Source organism: Telopea speciosissima, chromosome 1 (genome assembly GCF_018873765.1).
Source record: "Telopea speciosissima isolate NSW1024214 ecotype Mountain lineage chromosome 1, Tspe_v1, whole genome shotgun sequence".
NCBI lineage: Eukaryota > Viridiplantae > Streptophyta > Magnoliopsida > Proteales > Proteaceae > Telopea > Telopea speciosissima.
The window spans coordinates 55,523,232-55,536,389 of record NC_057916.1 but is presented as its reverse complement, the minus strand read 5'-3'; positions in this window follow the sequence as shown (position 1 = coordinate 55,536,389).

Below are 13,158 nucleotides of genomic sequence, written 5' to 3'. Positions count from 1 at the left end.
ACCTATTCCCCAGGTATATTAAAGAACCACGTACCCACGACTCGTGCAAAGCAATAGGTATATCAGTTTTGTCAAGAGTGACCTTGTTCTGTCCTATCAGCCTACCTATTGCATGCATCATGTAGGAAATTAGACCATATATGATTAGGATACGCCACAAACTAACATATTCTGTTTAGGGCTATAAGCGAGATTCTCAGTGGTATACCCCTCCTAATGGGAATTGTCTGTCATGGAAAAGAGCTCTATCTGTCCCTCGATAGTCACTCATCAAAATCGACATATCTATCTGGATTAGCGTATCAAAGAATGTAGCTTCGATTGTCCCTTGGAGAATGATACTCTATCTAGTATAGTACATCAATGATGGAGATCTAATTATCCCGTAATGAAAGGCACTCTATATTAGCAAAGGATAGACCGCCAAGAACTTCTTGATTAAGCCATATTATCTATTACTGCGTGATGATTCGAAGTTAACCTTAAAAACCCATCGAATAATGAAGGATTTATGGTATGATTACATCAATTCTAAGGTTATAAGTGTCACGCCCCCATTCCGGTAGAAATAAAATACAATAAAAAGGGGGTGACTAGGATGACACGCATAACCCTATGAAGCTACCAGGATCTCTAACATAGTGTCCCAATCCAACGTGATTATACGGTGTAAAGCATAGCAATACAAGTGCGAAGATAAAGGAATATTTCACTCCAAAGTAGATTAATTACAGAGTGGAAGCATTTAATTAGCAGTTACAATATGTTCAGCTGGCTAAGTGATACAAGGTAATATTAAGTACTATTTACCAACTGACCATGACGTAACTACTCAAAATATACATATAACAATAAATGTTTATACATGGCCCAAGGCCCAAACGTAAACAGAAAGAGGGAACAATCCCAAGTGTCAATACGATCCATAAGAACAGTCATCGCAAGGACAACTCTCACCATGTTCCTCAAACACAGCCTTAGGCTCCTCGGCGCCTATATCATCGTACTCAGAAGGCTGGGCATCAAATCCAGCAAGGTATCCACCATCTGTATCAAAATCTAAAAAGATGTGTAAACAGGGGATTAGCTCCACTGAGCCAGTGAGGGGATGGGGATTGCGCAAACACATAGTTCACAAATAGTCTATGATGTATGCAATGTTAATAGATTTTACACCTAGCAATCAAACTAAGTCAATGGTATATGCTACTGTTATAACTCGGGTAAACACTGTGGGTCACTTAACTTATCACCATAGTGAAACCTTCATTATCACAAGGGAGCCTACGCCAGTCGAAGCCTCAATACCACCCAGTGGCAGACCTTGATAACCATTACTATCCCTGGCCTGGCCTCTCTCACCCTCCACAGGGGGCAAGTGCTTTGGCTATCCAACACCTAAACCCCTACTGGTAAGGATCGTAGCATAAGTGTTATGCCCGCACCCAAAATACACCCTAATATCCAGGGCCAAATTGAATTTTGCTGATGGGTATCGCCACGATGCCAACGGTCAGCACCTGTGACCTTGGACTATAATAGTCAAAAGGAAAGCTCAAACACAAGGATTGTATTCACACCTTGATGGGCGAGTGGACCACACAATGGGTAAGCTTTAAACTCTAAATGTTTCGTATACATACTCCCCTTGAAGTCCTTGAAGTGTGGGTCAAAGCCCGACAACTTTCTTCATGTTTTTTTAGCCCTAACAGCAACGATGGAGTCACGAACGGACTCATGAGACTGGTTCCGTCCGTGGATCCATCGGTGTTGTTCCTTGCCTTTTTAATTGTTTTCCTATGTGGGGCCCTCATCTCTATGTCTCAGACCTCGGAGCTATGCCCTCGGACATGGTGGACACCACCCTTGACCTTTGAATGTTGATTGTGCTATGTCATGGGGCCCACACGGTTTAACTAAAATAAATAATGGATTCTTTTCTTTAATTGGACCAAGCCAAACAAGCTCTAGACTAAAACACATTTTTGGGCCTTAAGCTAAACCAAACATACCCTAACTAATTAGACCTAAGGGCTTAGAACCTTAGCCAAACTGGCCTTAAGGCCCAACTTGAGTTAAAATGGATTTGGGGGTTTAAAGACCTAGGCAGACAGGCCCTAAGGCCCATTTCATTTTATAAAAAGAGTGCTTAGCTCAAAATCCCATGTCATTCTCATCTAAGCCAACCGTGAAGAGAAAGGAAGGAGAAGGAAAAAGAAGGAGAAAGGAGGAAGAGAAGGAAGAAGGAAAAGAGGAAAAGGAAAGAGTTAAAGAGGGCTCACCTAGCCTTTATTTCTGCTGCCTCCATTAATGGTGAGTCATCTCTCCCTCTCCATTCCTCTATTTTTAATTTTGGGGTTTGGGTTTTGGGTAAAACCTAGGTTGGGTTTGGCTTGGGTTCCTTTTGGAACCCAAGAGTTGGTTATGCACTTGATTGTAAACCCATTGTAAGGTTAATACCTCCCCCCTAATGCCCATTGACCTCTCCCTTAACTCCATTGGGATGCTTAGACTCCAAAGACATCAAAACCTAGTTTTAGTTCTTGAGATGGATTCAATCCATTGGATCCAATAATCTCTTGGTTAGATGTGTTATTTTGGCCCTAGGAGACCCTAGGACACCATCCCTACAAGCCCTTGAAGCCATTGGGGATCGATTTGGATGAAGTTCGGAGTTGAAAAACTCATTTCTGTTGGGAATGGACTCAGCGATAGACTCACCATCATACCTCAGTCCGTGGTTCCGTCCCCTCTCGGGTGTGTCTTAGGGTTCGAACGGATGCATGGATGGATTCACACAAGTGCCTCTATTCGTGAATCCGTTCGTTGTTGATAGCTTGACTGTTGCTCAGTATTTTGGCCATAACTTTGTCTATACATTTCATATAGACGCGATTCAAGTTGAATTGTAAAATAGACTCAAAGGGATATATTTCCTATGAAGGAACCTTGGACCCAATCCGAATGAAAGATCCTAAAAAGTGGGCCCAAACCTAGCTGATGTGTTTTGACAGCAACTTTAAAACATAACTTTAGTCCGGTGACCTCACCCACATTGTGGCTGCTTGTGTAAGACTTAATAAATCTTATTGGGGGTTAGTTACCACCTAAATTGCCTCTAAATATATTAATTAAATAATCTATCGAGGTGCCAAGGTCTACCCTTGATCCCCTTAAAACCCCCCTTACTGTCCTAAGGGACTTGTGACCTCATCCTAGAATTGGAAAACCCTAAAGTGATTCCAAACCAGTGAATCCCAAGACTAATGCTTAAGCTTGGCTTTGATGGTCTTGTTGGACCTTGAGGTGATCCTCTTAGGATCCTAAAATAGTAACACCTATAGAGATGAAGATAGGAAATGAATGACTTAAGAAGTTTGTGTTGTATTTTGTCAAACTTAATAATAGTAACACTTAGGTAATCCTCATAGGATCTCACTTATACACTCTTCTAACACTATTCTCACACATCCCTAGGTTACTTAACCAGTACAAGAGAGCGTGAACCGAGGTAAACCTTATTAAATACCTCAAGCCGTGATCGAACAACAGGTGAGTGGGTTTTGGGTGATTGTTTGGGTTTGCTTATTATTGAATATTCATTTACCATGCTACTTGTATGATTAATAAGCATATTGCATATTTGCATTATTTATCTTGATTGTGAATTGATTTGAATGTGGATATGTGAATTATTTCATTATTGTATCGGGTTAGGGTGTCGGGTGCACTGCTACTAGAACCCCAGAAATGTTTATGAACCCTTATTGTTTGTCATATTGGCTTGTATGCGCCGTGTCATGCTAGTACCCAGGTGCTAGATGGAATGGGACGTTGATGCACCCGGAATACCTCTCGAGATGATAGGATTTACATGTAGTATAACTGTGGTTAGGATCTTATTTTCCTATGCTACGACCCTTACCAACAGGGGTTTAGGTGTTGGGTGATCAGGGCTCCTTGTTGCCTGTGGGGGACAGAGGCCAGGTCAAGGATGACCACTGATCATCGGGGTCTGCCACTGGATGGTTTTGGTGGCTTCGACCAGTGTAGGCCCCCTGGTGATGATTGAAGTTTCATTGTGGCGATAACATAAGTGACCCACAATGTCTCCCGAGTCGTCATAGTAGCGTATACCCAGACTTCGAATTATTTGTTAGGTGAAAAATCTACTAACATTTACATGCATCATGGACTATGTGTGAATTGTATGTTTGTGCATTCCCCATCCCCTCACTGGGCTCAGTGGAGCTTACCCCCATTGCGCAACTCTTTTTAACTGTATGCAGGTGATGTATGATGGTGATCCTCTTTTTGGTATGGATTAATCGGAGCTCATGATTTTAGACTTTAATGATGGCTTACACTCATGGACTGTGCCATTGGGGTACAATTATATCTTTTATTATTTTATTTATCATGAGTATTGTATATATTTGGTAGTATTTCTACGATTTCAGTTTCTAGTTAATCCTTTGGGTCGAAATGTAAAACATTAAACTATCTATCACGTAGACTTTGAATCCTTTGTATTTGTAATACTTTCACTTATTTCTGATCTTTTGGAATGTACTATTCCTTTATTTTTTGTACTCTGATATTACTGTAGTTTAATATTAGTTTAAGACTGTGAGTGGGCCATTGCATCGAGATCCTGGTAGTGGTTAGGATGTTGGTAAGCATCCTAGTCATAACCCTTTTATAGTATTTTATCCTTTATTGGGATAGGGGTGTGACAATAAGGGTACAAAGATCCTAACCACAGTTATACTACATGCAAAATCCTATCGTCCTGAGAGGTATTCTGGGTGCATCAACATCCCATACCATCTAGCACTCAGGTACCAGCACGGCACAACGCATACAGACCAATATGACAAGCAATTAAAGATCATATACATTCCTGGGGTTCCGGCACCAGCATTTCCTCGGCATTGCAACCCGATACTAGGTAAAACCAACATAACATCACAATCATGTCAATCATAACAAGTAAATAACATGCAATATGCAACATACTTGATAATGATGCACTAGCATATAATACATGTGTAGGAAATAAGCAAACCCAAACAAGGCCCAAAACCCACTCACTAATTGTTCGAATACTATTTGAGGTGTTTGATAGGGTTTGACTTGCTACACGCTCTCCCGCACAAGTTAAGTAGCCTAGGGATGTGTAAAATATAGTGTTAGTCAAAGTAGGTGGTCCCTAAAGAGATTCCCCAAGAATTATTGTTAAGTAACACAAAATACAGCAAGGACGGGGGCAGCAGAGTAAGTACACTCTTGGTTCCATCCAGGCTATGGAAGTCAAATCACAAGGGACGGATTCAAGGACGGAACCTACCCATGGATCCATTCGTGCGTCCGTCCGATACCTGAGACATTCCTGAAAGGAACGGAACTATGGACGGAGGCACAGGGTGAGTCCGTCCCTAGTTCTGTCTGGGTAAAACACACAGAATGCATGGGACTGATCCATGGACGGAAGCACAATGTTGGATCCGTTTGTTGATCCGTCTGAGTTCCTGTCCGAGATTTTGAAGTCCTTACACTTCCACCCTCAACCCTTGAGATCTCAAGTTCTCAATAGCTGTGAAGGGGTGTCTTAAACCTTCCTAAGGTCACAAAGTCACAAAACAATCAATGGTCTTAGGGGATTCAAGATTAGAATCACAGTAGGGTTTCCCATTTCTAGGTTAAGGTCATAAGTCTACTTAGGAGGTTAGACCTTGGGAGGCAGTTGCTCCATTCAAAGTATTAGTCCTCATTGAGCTAAGCTAGGAGTCCATTATCCACATTGGGTTCGAACCCTAGGCTAGGCTGATCCCATGAGAGGGTTCATTAGCCTTAACGAAGAGAGATGAGGGAGAGAGAAGAAGCAAGAGATTTACCTTGGACAAGCTTGAAGCCAATCAATGGCCCTCCAAGTGGCAACCCCTCTCCTCTTCCTTTTCCTTCTTCTTTTCCCAAGCTCCCACGATTTTGGTTGGTGAGGACTTGAATGAGACAATGAATGGCTGAGTAATATTAGGTGGCCCACTTAGGGACTATTTGGTTTGGCCATTTAAGTTATAAACACAATTTAGACATCAATTGGGCTTATGGCCCACCAACATAGCACACGCACAAATTAAGGGAAACAAGGGTAGGGTCCACCATGCCTGAGGACATAACTACGAGGTTCGGGACATGGGGTGTGGGCCCCACATAAGAAGACACCCAAAAAGCATGAGACAGCACAGACGGAACATTGGACAGATCCAGTCTTGTGAATCCGTTCGTGGTTCTGTCCCTGTTGTAAAAGCAGGAAACTCAACAAAAACCGTCGGGCTTTGAACCACACTTCAAGGCCATTGAGGGGAGGACAAACAAGTAAGCTTGAGGTTACTAACTTACTCTTGATCTTCACGGCATGTCCCTCATGATTCTAAAAAGCTTCCCCACAACAATGCTGAGTTCATCTCTAAGCAAAGTGTCCAAATGGGGCGACACCGGGTGTGCCCTCTGGTACTCCTCACTCTTAGGACTGGTATTAGGAGGGTGGTCAATGAAGTCACCATCGACGAATCTTCCCCACTGCCGGTTGAGGAACCTTTCTTTGACGGGCAAACCTATGAAGTAGTCAATGATCTTATGACTAGGCTTGACCACCAAGGAGAATAGCTCACCGACATACATGACAGCACCATCTACATGTCACAAGGATAATAATAAAATATTAGGACCTCAGGTGTGGGTATAACAATAAGGGTGTTCCCTGATTAATCATGAGTTTCAATGATATTGCACCATGGATTATATGAGTAAGATGGAATCAAGAGGTTAAAAGCGAATTGTTGCATGGACTAACCTTGTTTGTATATATATTGATATAAATGATAACAAAAAAAATAAAAAATGAATGATATAAAAAAAATAAAAAATCTTCTCAAGTCTTATAATAAGTTTTTTTTTTTTTAAACTTTTGTAAAGCACAATTCACATCAAGAAAGATCTTTGTTACCCATGTGGGCTTGTCATGACGATGGGCTAACCCAAATTGGTCAGATCTTATCTCCAAAGGTCTTAAAGTACTTCCCTTTCTCTACTAAGCATTGTGAGATAGAGTCCAGCGGGGTCTTTCCCAGATAGAACCACCATGGAATTGCTAGGAAGCAATCCATCCAAAATAGTATTGTGTTGACAAGTGAATCAGTTATAGTCTGAGATGGTAGAGATGAGGTAGCTTATGACAAAGATCTTGCTGGCAGTGCAAGCCCAGTCCCAAGGAGATGCAATGCATACTTTTGGACAACCAGGGCATGCTCAGCCTATGACCCCCAAGGCAGCCCCGATAGTGTCTAGGATATCCACTAGGATTATGGAGGAAGAAAAAGAAGATGCCGCAGTCAAAACACCTCAGGAATATCCCGATATTGAAAAGGAACATCAAATGAGGGAGAAAGCTAAGAAACCTAAAGTCACTGTCAAGGGTACGACTCGTGAGAAGCTTTGAAGTGACTGGGTGTATTGTTTAGAAGAGAATATTCAAGAGGAGATGATACTGAAGGATCTGTATGGAGAATGTTATGATTGTCTCTACTGTCAACACCTCACAACTTTCGAAGCACTCATGACCGCAGCAAGGCGCATTGAAGGCACATTGTTCAAAGATGCATATGGCCAAGACAGCCACACAATGTAAAATCAGAGTCTAAACTCAGAGGTGAATATGGTAAATTTAAGAGAACGTAGGTTCACGAATTTGGACATAACTACGTCTATGGCGTATGTTGAAGAAACTAGGGCTTTTGGGCATGGTTCGATCACGATTGGTCAGAAGTCCTCCACCATCTTGGTATGACCCAGATCAATACTATGATTATCACACCATAAGGGGCACCCTACTGATGAATGTATTGCACTCGGGCATGCTATCCAGGACCTAATAGAAGCAGGAAAGTTCTAGTAAGGGCAGAGCAACAACCTAATGGTCAAACAGTCAATGTTCTTTAAGAAGATTTAAAAGGGTTTGATCCCACCTTCTTGATTCGAACTTTGTCAGTTCCTTCAGGAGGGGTCACGATAGATCAAATGTCTCCATCAATGATGATCACCCAGGATGTTGCGAGGATACAAGAAGACGGGGTTGTTAAAGGAAGTTGTCCGTATTCCTCTGATAAAATAGGGCAGATACTGATTGAAGGTATCACTGTCGTCCAAAGGCGTTAAACTACGGTCATTAACTTGATGAACATTAGTCTTGCTGGCCGACTTGTGAATAATCCAAAACCTAGCTCTGGTTAGAAGGGCACTTTTGATGATACGAACTGCACAATCCGATGACAAAGCGGTGACAATACTTAATTTACTCTTATGTAGACAGCATAATACTGAAAACATTATTAGGTCCGTATCTTTTAGGTCCTTAGGTTTTTCATTTAGTCAAATTTCCTCCTGTAATCTCATCCACAATGTATTTTCCATTAGCTATCATTAAATATGTTTTCCTTTCTGTCAAATCAATCTCTTTCTTTTTGCTTCATCCAAATAACAGTTGGTGATGATTTCATGACTGGTAATAAAAAAATAAATCCATTACTAGGGATTTAAACGGATCGAATTCGGTCGGATAGTGGCATTATCATATTCGTATCCGATTATATTTGGACGAATTAGGATAATATCCTATCGATTTTCGGACGGATTCGAATAATTTTTGGATAGTGATTTTTTGAATACAGGTTCTCCTAAATGGATATGAATACGGATCGAATACAATTTTTCGACTATCTGTTGACATATTTATCATTTTTATGATGAGGGTTAGGGTTGAGACTTGAGAGTTCAGTAATTACCCTTTCTTCTACTCTTCTTAGTCTTTTATTCTCTTACGTTTTTTTACTTTTGGTTTTTTAATAGATATGTAATTCCATGTATGACATTGCATAAAACAATATATATAAACCAATAGCAAATCTAGAAAAAGAATCACATTATCTTAACTTATAAATTTATAAAAATAAGATAACAAAATCCAATAAGGTAACTTAAAAGGATAGACAAACACAGAGTTATATTTCAGATATTTTATTACCATCGGACTGCTAAGCGAATCGGATAATAATCGATCGGATAGGGGGATTATCATATTCGTATCCGATTAGTTTCGAACGGATTCGGATTTTCCTAAATGGATACGAACGCGGATCGAATACGGATTTACGAATATCCATTTACATCCCTATCCATTACCCCTTTTCCTAATGTCAAAAGTCTTGATGGTCAAGGATCTTGAGTTTTCCATACATCTGATCCATTCGAACGAGCCGAAAGCTTAGATGAAAATTTCACCTTATAAGCCTATTAAGGGAGGGACCCCTTTGACCACCAGTTATCCCGGATAAATCCTGAGACAGCAATATCTGCTAGTCCCCCAGTTGTGCCTTAGCCTTTTCTTTTAAAAGACTCACCTTGGCCCACCTACACCCTATTATCCATACATCCTCCTGCTTATCAAATGTCCCACCAACTTCTAGGGTCTAACCAGAAGAGGTTTCCGTGTTGAAGTCATATGTCAGAAGGGCAATGTGTTTCCTAAGAATAAAAAAGAAAAAGAAAGCTCCGTCTCCACAACCGAAGTTGGTCCAATCACAAAAAAAATGAGAGTGCCAAAAAAAAAAAAACAAGAGTAAAAATAAAAAACAAAAATGAGAGTTTAAAAAAAAAGGTGACGGTTCAAAAAAAAAAAAAAGAGAGGGAGAGAGAGGATGCATTGGCTTAAGATCTTACAAACAATTAGAAGCAATTAGACCATGGTGGCAAAAATGGTCAGTTTTCCTTCGGGGATGGAATCGTTAAAATTTTTAGCCATTCTTTAGGGACAAAATTGCCAAAGTCTTCAGTAGAACTTCTCAATAGGAAAATTATCAAAAGCCCAACAAGTTCAATTACTAGATTCTCGGTTGAATTTTTGGGAGCAAAAGTGTCAAGTCATGGTTAGACCCTAGGGGCACATTTGAGCCTTTACCATCATTTGTAACCCAGTCCTAAGCCCCATTACAACCTAGTGAAGTCCTCTTAGGTTAAATGATGGTGAGATTCTCATCAACAATTTTGATCTCACCCAGCTATGATGGAACTTAATTATCAAGACTTTGACATTAAGATATCTTTGTCCTAAACTACATTTGACTTGATCCCTAATTAGGGTGCGCAGGAAACTTGACAAAAGAATAATTAAGTTCGATCCTCTCACATGTACAGTTCTCCATTCATCCATCTACTTCTCCATCTTTTTTGCTCTCCATATTCCCGCTCTACCTTCTTCTTCGTCAGTATCTCTCTCTTTGATGCAGCTCAATGATACCAAAATAAAAAAAAAGGAGACTGTCTACCGAGATCACGGGAGTTTATGGCTTATAAAGTCATGATGACTGGAATGTCAGCAACAATGTACTCTCCCTATTAACCGGTGAGGTGACCAGGGGAATACTGGAAGAAGAATCAAGTTGTCACTGGGGCAAAATCTATCCAGGAGAAGGAGAATATGATGGGGGCATGAAGAAGAAGATTCATTCCCTTGGGGCAGTTTACCAGGCAAAAGCATGCAATATTGAAGATGGATTTTGTCCATAGGAATTGATTCCAATCATTGAAGAGTCTCGGCCTAAAAGGACGAAATGACCATGCAGAAGGGAAGGACAACGCTACCCATGGAAGAAGGGAAGAATTACTTATCCACCCATCTTATTCATAGCTGGGGCAAAGTTCTACCCACTCGATCTTGGCCCCTCAGTGTTTGTCAAGCCTACACGTGAAACAGGGATGTGGATAGTATCAGGACGAAGAGATCCCAGTTGCTTCACCAAATCCTCCTTTGAATACCTCGAGGCGCCAGGGCGCCTCGCCACCAAACGAGAGGCCAGTGTAAAGAAAGTAGCAAAGAGGTGTAATCGCCATCTCACCCACAGGAAGATGGAAGGTGTGAGTAGTGGGCCACCACCTCTCAGCCAAGGCCTGTGCCAGGGATGTATCAAAGGACCTAGTCTGAAGGAGAGCCAAGTCCTCGAAACTAGCAGTCGTAACTCATCGACGAACAGCACCACAAATCTGGCTATATGAACTGAGAACGATTGTTCGAGACCCGTACTTGTGGTAGGTCATAGGATCCTGCACATCAGAACAAGGCCGATTCAAGATCAAAATAAAATCCCCAGAGAGTCAAAATAAGGCAAGAAATCAGCTCTAAGAATATTCGGCAAGTCATGGTTCCAAAATGGGCTAAATCCTTGACATAGAAACCCATAAAACAAAACCTATGCTGTTAGTTGTTAATGGGATCCCATCCATGGTTGATCACAAGACAAGAAACCCGAAGACTCTCAATAAAGAACAATAGTCAAAGCAATCGGGAATTCAATTATAGCCACATGAAATTGGGCATGACAATAAATCCCAACACCAAGTGGCTATGCAACCTAAAGTTCAACATATCCCCAGTGAATCCCAACAACCCTTAAGAAAATCCCAACAAATGCAATAGGGCCACACACAACTGGGAAGTTTATAGGCACAAGGCCACCATCAAATACAATACATGCATCACATGGACATGACAAACAAACCAAAGATCAAGTTGGTTCCAAAATGGGTCAACCCATACATGAACCTAAGCCAGGGACGATACATCCCCAGTTGATCCCAAAGTCCCAAATTTAATCAGTCACAGACAAGCGTCACAAGTAAAGCAAAGGCATAACTGGCAATGTGATAAAATACAAACATGATGATCCAATCATGCAGAGGGAAAACAAAAGCAAGCAATACACTAAGCATACACATAAGCCACAAAAGAACTGAGATTTAAGCAAAGGGAATTGGATTCTTACCCTGGCTGGCTTCCATGCATTGCTACAGATATGCATGGGTGTGTCATGAAGAAGATGGCCCTTGTACCAAGGAGCCCTAGACTTCTCCCCACAGTCACTCAAGACATCCTCATCCGGATCAATCTCTGAACGATGAGCGGAATCGTCCCCTTCTTGCAGCACGATGCCGTGGATCCGTGACCGTTTGGGAACCGGTGTATCTCCCTAAAGCATGGGCCCCTTGCCCTTATATTGCCTAGACATAGTGGCAAAGAACACAAGGAAAATCAACAAGGCAAAGAAAACTCACAAAAACTGGGCTTCTCTAGTAATTCCACTCCGATGGAAGAAAAGAGGATAAATCGATTCAAGCCTAAGATTACACGATTTGGTCCACAATTGATGTCACACAGCCTCAAAAGGGAGAAAATTCATAAAGAAACCCCAAGCACTCGGAGAAAACAAAGATGGAAATGAAAATGGAGAAGTTACTCTTCGTATTCATAAAACCAAATTTTTTCCAGAATTGGCGTCGAACCACCCTTCCCTTAACATCGACACACTATCAAGTCAAGCACTTCGATGTCGACTCGGGCTCTTAATGTCGAAGAAGCCTTTTTTAGTGTCAAATTATGCACTTTGCCGCCAAATTCAAAATTCAAACAAGTGGCTCCACCCCCATGATGACTTGGCACCCTTGGCATGCCAATACCTTACAAGTGGCCCGCGCCCACAATCAAGCGAGATTTCCAATCTCCAATCATAACCGCACAACCAGTGATTACTAACTTGAAATCTCAATTAGCGTATCTCGCACACCTTTACACCGATAAAATTCCCAATCTGCCCTCACCATGGCCAGAGCTGTACAGCCACCTATGGTAAATTATAAAACTACCCTTGTACCTTGCCCTATCAACGGCAAATTTTCCAGTACACCAGCAAGATGGCAGTTACTGTTTATAACCCTAATAGAAGAGCTCGTACTATTGGCCAGTCTTGTCACCCTAGCCAGCGCAGCCCATACTCTTGGCTGTGCTTTACTACCAGTTTAACTGATGGAGCCACCAGCACAGACATGCCTCTATCCCCCACACTCCATGTCCCTGAGCAAGACACTGGCGAGTTTTTGCTCAATCCGATGAAGCGAAGTATTTGTAAATTCACTTCTTTGACCTACAACTGTTACACAGTCTCAATCAAAGAGGGGCATTCTGTAGACACCTCATTTTGTCTTCCCCCCCGAAGGTTTCCCGTAACGATGATGAGCACCCCCAAAGGCTAGAGCCGGTGTATGTGGATG